Here is a 5,969-nt window from a genome sequence, read left to right on the forward strand (position 1 = left end):
ATGTAATTTTGAATGAGAATGAGGAAGAATGAGGTGAATAAAGCAGGCATGGTTCTGAGGTTCACTGAAAGTAATGGCTTATAGATTAATTTCCAACAATATTTACTATCTGGTCCTATATTTTAGGCTACAATTGGGAAGACCATATCATTGAAGAACATGGTCAGAGTGATAGAAGATATGGAAGGTAATTTTTTGTGAAACCTGATTCTAATGTTCTTCTGGAGAATATTTAATTTGTTCTCTAAGTTTTAAGGAGCAGCAACAGCTTGCATGTTCACCTCTTTACCTTAGTTGTTGATTATTAAATTCTCACAAAGCCAGGTACCTCGATGCTGGCAGCTGATATGTTCTTGAAAGTCATTCCTCGAGCCGGGTCCACTGCCGGGTGGAGGGGCAAAGCGAGTGTCCTTATCCTACCGACCGGGGCCCGGGCCTGGGAGCCAGTTGGAGTCGCGGCAGCGTGAACGATCGGGCCGAGCGGAAGCAGACATGTTGCTCTTCGTTGAGGTGACATCTAAAGGCACTGGTTTAAATCCTAATGCCAAAGTATGGCAAGAAATTCCTTCTGGAAATCCAGATGGCACTCCTGTAACTGAACCCTCTTGGCATGAAACTGCAGCCACATCTGGATCTCACCCTGAGGGCAATACAGAACTTTCAGAAGATATGTGTAAGGAATATGAAGTAATGTATTCTCCATCTTGTGAAACCACAAGAAATACTGCAGATGTTGAAGAGTCCGCTGATGGGATGATCTTAGGACCTGAAGACCTGAGTTACCAACTATATGATGCTCCTGGAGAAAGCAGCTCAGCAATTTCTACAGAAGATTTAAAAGAATGTCTGAAAAAACAATTGGAATTCTGTTTCTCACGAGAAAATTTATCAAAGGACCTTTACTTGATATCTCAAATGGATAGTGATCAGTTCGTCCCAATATGGACAATTGCCAACATGGAAGAAATAAAAAAATTGACTACAAATACAGATTTAATTCTTGAAGTATTGAGATCTTCCCCTATGGTACAAGTTGATGAGAAGGGAGAAAAGGTGAGACCAAGTCATAAGCGATGTATTGTGATTCTCAGAGAGATTCCTGAGACAACGCCTGTAGAGGAAGTGAAAGCTTTGTTTAAAAATGAAAACTGCCCCAAAGTGATAAGCTGTGAGTTTGCACACAACAGCAACTGGTACATCACTTTCCAGTCAGACACAGATGCACAGCAGGCTTTTAAATACTTAAGAGAAGAAGTTAAAACATTTCAGGGCAAGCCAATCATGGCAAGGATAAAAGCCATCAATACATTTTTTGCTAAGAATGGTTATCGATTAATGGATTCTAGTATGTATACTCAACCTATTCAGACTCCTACCCAGTACCCCTCAGCAGTCTTCATGCAACCAGTGTACAATCCTCAGCAGTACTCAGTGTATAGTCTTGTGCCTCAGTCTTGGTCTCCAAGTCCTGCACCTTATTTTGAAACACCACTGGCTCCCTTTCCCAATGGTAGTTTTGTGAATGGCTTTAGTTCACCAGGATCTTACAAAACAAATGCTGCTGCTATGAGTATGGGCCGACCATTCCCAAAAAATCGTGTGAAGCCTCATTTTAGGTCATCCTGGATAGTGGTTCAGAACACTCAACAGAGGGCTCCGTGTCATTGGGAGATGGACCACTGAGCAGATCTAGTTCAAGGATCTTTCTTTCTGAACGCCATAACCCAACAGTAACAGGGCACCAGGAACAAACTTATCTTCCAAAGGAGGCTCCCATTTTACAGATGGAACAGAATGGGGACTTCGGAAGAGGCAGGCGAACTCTCTTCAGAGGCCGAAGGCGAAGGGATGATGACAGGATCCCAAGACCACAACCTGCAGCAACTGAAGCCAAGGCTCCAACTCCGAAGTTTGACTTACTTGCTACAAATTTCCCTCCTTTACCTGGAAGCTCATCGAGAGCGCCAGATGAACTTGGTTTGGAGAATAGAATGTCTGATGTCGTTAAAGGTGTCTACAGAGAAAAGGACAGTGAGGACGTGAGAGTTAGTTGCCCAGTGCCTGCAGAGGACGGACAGACAGACTGCACTTCTGCGCCACTCAGCATAAGTCCTAGTCCTCCATGTACAGCTGAGCCTCCTGTGTTAAGCACAACTCAGCAAGAGAAGGATCAAATGGAGGACTCTGTTGTTCCAAAGGACATTCTCAACCCAGTAGCTGTGCCAGTGTCTTCTCCAACTGCTACCAAGCCATCAAGGGCAAATACTGCTTCACCTTGCAATAGTGACGTAAATCCACCTATAGCCGTGGCCCTACAGGAACCTCGAAAGTTAAGCTATGCTGAAGTGTGTCAGAAGCCTCCTAAAGAGCCATCTCCAGTTCTCGTACAGCCGCTGCGGGAACTCCGGTCCAATGCAGTATCTCCCACCAGAAATGAAGAGAACGGAGCTCCCGAGAAGCCGCATGAGAAACCAGAAACAAGGGCTAGTAAGGATCATTCTGGCTTCCGAGGCAACACCATTCCCAGGGGAACGGCTGGAAAAATCAGGGAACAGAGACGCCAGTTCAGCCATAGGGCTACACCTCAGGGAGTGACTCGACGTAATGGGAAAGAGCAATGCGTGCCACCCAGATCACCAAAGTAAAAACAAAGCCGTACAAAAAGTACTCCGAAGCTTCTCCTCCCACTACACCTGAGCCTCTGTTGAACTGTTTGAGGGGAGGAAGTGGCCAGGAAAGGATGGGAAGTGTGTCCTAGATAGTACGGAGTTTGACTTTGCGAGTAGGAAGAGCCCAAAATTCATCTCTAAATGATTTTCAAATGCTGGAGGATTCCAATCAGTATAAATATATATAAATATATATACACACATATATATATATAAATATAATTTTTCTATTTTTGTTTTTGATTTTAATTTGCAGGAATTTTCTGCCTGAAATCAATTTTGAGGGTTCAGATTTAGCTTGGGAGAGAAAACAAAAAACATTATACATCCTTCAGTATAGGAGATGAGGGAGTGAGAGAAAATATTTTTTGAAGAAACATTTCTGTAAAAATTAGAAATTACTTTTTTTAATCTATTTAAAGTTTGGCTTGAAGAATGCTATCTCTGACTAAATGGCCTTGTGTTGCAGAGTAGATGAGTGGCTAGGGAGTCTGTTCTGGGTCTGAGTGTGTGCAAAAGTGATTTAAGCCAAATCTGTTGTCATGGTAGTAAATGATTTCAAAGCTGAATGTAATACTTGAGTAGATTTTCTTTGTAGTTTGGAATTTAGGGTTTTTTGTTTTTGTTTTTTGACATTACTAATACTGTATTGTATGAGCAAGCTATAAAGCTCTGATTGCGTGTGAAGCTGTGACTACCAATCAGTTTGATATTCAAGAAAAGAGCAGAGATTATTCAAGAAAAAAAAAATTGAAAATTCTGTTTTAGACCTGAATACTGGATAGGTCAAATAGATTTCAGAGGTTTAAACTGCCCTGTGACTTTTTTTTTCCTTTTTAATTTTTTTTTTGATTGTTTGTTAGTCTCTGTTCTTGGACTGTCTTCCCCCCAAAAGCAAAATGACTAACTTTACTGGACAGTATGTGTCTTACTACTTTGACCAGTTTAATCAAATCATATAACTATTGGAAGCTACATAATGGAATATTGAAAGATTTTTACTCAATTAGAATTTTAGGTCCCAGGATGGTACTGACCTGCCAGTCATTTATTTGTATTGGTGTAAAAAAATGAAATAGTGCTTCTGGGTGTGGGGCATAAATCTCCAACCCTGGCCTCCAGAGGCGTGGCAGGTGGGTCTCAGTTCCAGTCCATCCAGGGCTCTACCTCTCACTAGTTTCTGTCTAAAGAAAGAAAAGAAAAAGGAAAGAAAGATGAAACCGTGTAACTGACTTTTTAAATGGTCTAAAGGAAAAATTCAAACATTAATTTGGGGAATTTTGTTGTTTACAATGTTTATCATCTTTCTTTGGATTGCCCCCAAAAGTACAGTTTAGCATTTGCAGCTTAAAAATAGCAAGTCAAGGATTTTTTTTTTTTGAGATAAAGTGAAAAAGTGGTTGAAGAAAATAAATGCATAATTTCTCAGTGAATAAAGTTGTAGCTGTCATACATTAAATAGGCAAGTTACATGCTGATATTTAGAAAGCAGCTCAAATATGAAAAACCATGTTTCATTAATCTGTTTAAGTCAGACCATTTTTATAGTTTTATGTAGGGTGGAGGCTTTTCTTCTTAGGGATAGTTTACAATAGTAAGAGCTGTCCCTCATATTAGTGAGTTACGTATGTACAAATTGAAACTGTAACTTGTAAACACTGGAACGCACCATTGTGACATAAACATCGTAGTAATATATTAAAATGAATGTAAATGGAAGTTAAAATTACATTACTGTGAAACTTACCTTCCAACTGTTAAGTGTCAGAGATTTGTGTTAGTGGGTAATTCTTAAAGAGCTTTGAAAACACTGCATAATCCGTGTAACCCAGAATTATTATTCCTTTGTAACTTATTATTCAGCTTGGCGAGCACTTTTGATTTGGCAGATTGATAACATGGTATATTTACTTAGTTGGAAACAATTATTTCTACATACTTTTAAAAGAATATCTGCTAGATGAAACATACAATAAAACTACCTGTACTAAAATTTGGGAGAACTTTAGGTCCTTTAAAAAGTATTAATCATTATTAGCTACACCTATGATAAAAGTGTTTATTCTGGTTTACTTAGAAATGATAAACATTTAAAGTGTTAACATCTTATGAATGCAGTGAATTAATAGAATAAACATTTTGCAAAAAAAAAAAAAAAAAAAAAGAAAGTCATTCCTCTATCACAGTATTGCTTAACAGATATAACTATTTGAACCATATCACTATTAGATCTACACTGTAGCACTGCCATTCCATGTACTTCCTCACCACTCAGATATTGCAAAGTATACACACACTGAATAGGTTTTGTGTGTGTGTGTGTGTTAAAACTGCCATTACTCATATGCTTGTCTTAAATTTGCTAAGTTATTGAGAGAGGAAGTTTATGTGAATTAAGAATGTTGCTGTGGATAAGTCTCTTCCGGTCCACGCCAGCACCGGGGTTCCTAGCCCACGGAGTCTTCGGACACCAGCCAGGAGCTTCGGAACTTCTGCCAGGAGGCAGGTTCGAACACCAGGTATCTGGGCACCTTCCCTGCAAGAGGAAAGCTTGCCTGCGGAGAGTACTCTGACCACTGAAACTAAGGAGAGAGCTAGTCTCGCAGGTCTGCTGATACAGGCTAACAGAATCACCTGAACAACAAGCTCTAACCAGAGGCAACTATAAGAACTAGCTCCAGAGATTACCGGATGGCAAAAGGCAAGCATAAGAATCCTACTAACAGAAATGAAGACCACAAACCATCATCAGAACACAGCACTCCCACCCCACCTAGTCGTGGACACCCCAACACACCCGAAAAGCTAGACCTGGATTTAAAAACATATCTCATGATGATGGTAGAGGACATAAAGAAGGACATTAATAACTCACTTAAAGACATACAGTAGAACACAAACAGGTAGAAGACCTTAAAGAGGAAACACAAAAATCCCTTAAAGAACTGCAGGAAAACACCACCAAACAGGTGATGGAATTGAAAAAAACCATCCAAAACCTAAAAAGGGAAATAGACACAATAAAGAAAACCCAAAATGAGACAACACTGGAGATAGAAACCCTAGGAAAGAAATCTGGAACCATAGATGTGAGCATCAGCAACAGAATACAAGAGATGGAAGAGAGAATCTCAGGTGCAGAAGATTCCATAGAGAACATCGGCACAACAATCAAAGAAAATACAAAACGCAAAAGGATCCTAACTCAAAACATCCAGGAAATCCAGGACACAATGAGAAGACCAAACCTACGGATAATAGGAGTAGATGAGAATGAAGATTTTCAACTTAAAGGGCCAG

The 5,969-nt window shown here is 39.9% G+C and overlaps 1 pseudogene; it reads left to right on the forward strand.

Annotated features, from left to right (window-relative positions):
• Positions 1-401: 401 nt before the first annotated feature.
• Positions 402-3,503, forward strand: LOC115030298 (la-related protein 4 pseudogene; annotated as a pseudogene).
• The last annotated feature ends 2,466 nt before the right edge of the window (positions 3,504-5,969 follow it).

This window comes from Mus caroli, unplaced genomic scaffold (assembly GCF_978045245.1).
Source record: "Mus caroli unplaced genomic scaffold, Mus_caroli_1 scaffold_8, whole genome shotgun sequence".
NCBI lineage: Eukaryota > Metazoa > Chordata > Mammalia > Rodentia > Muridae > Mus > Mus caroli.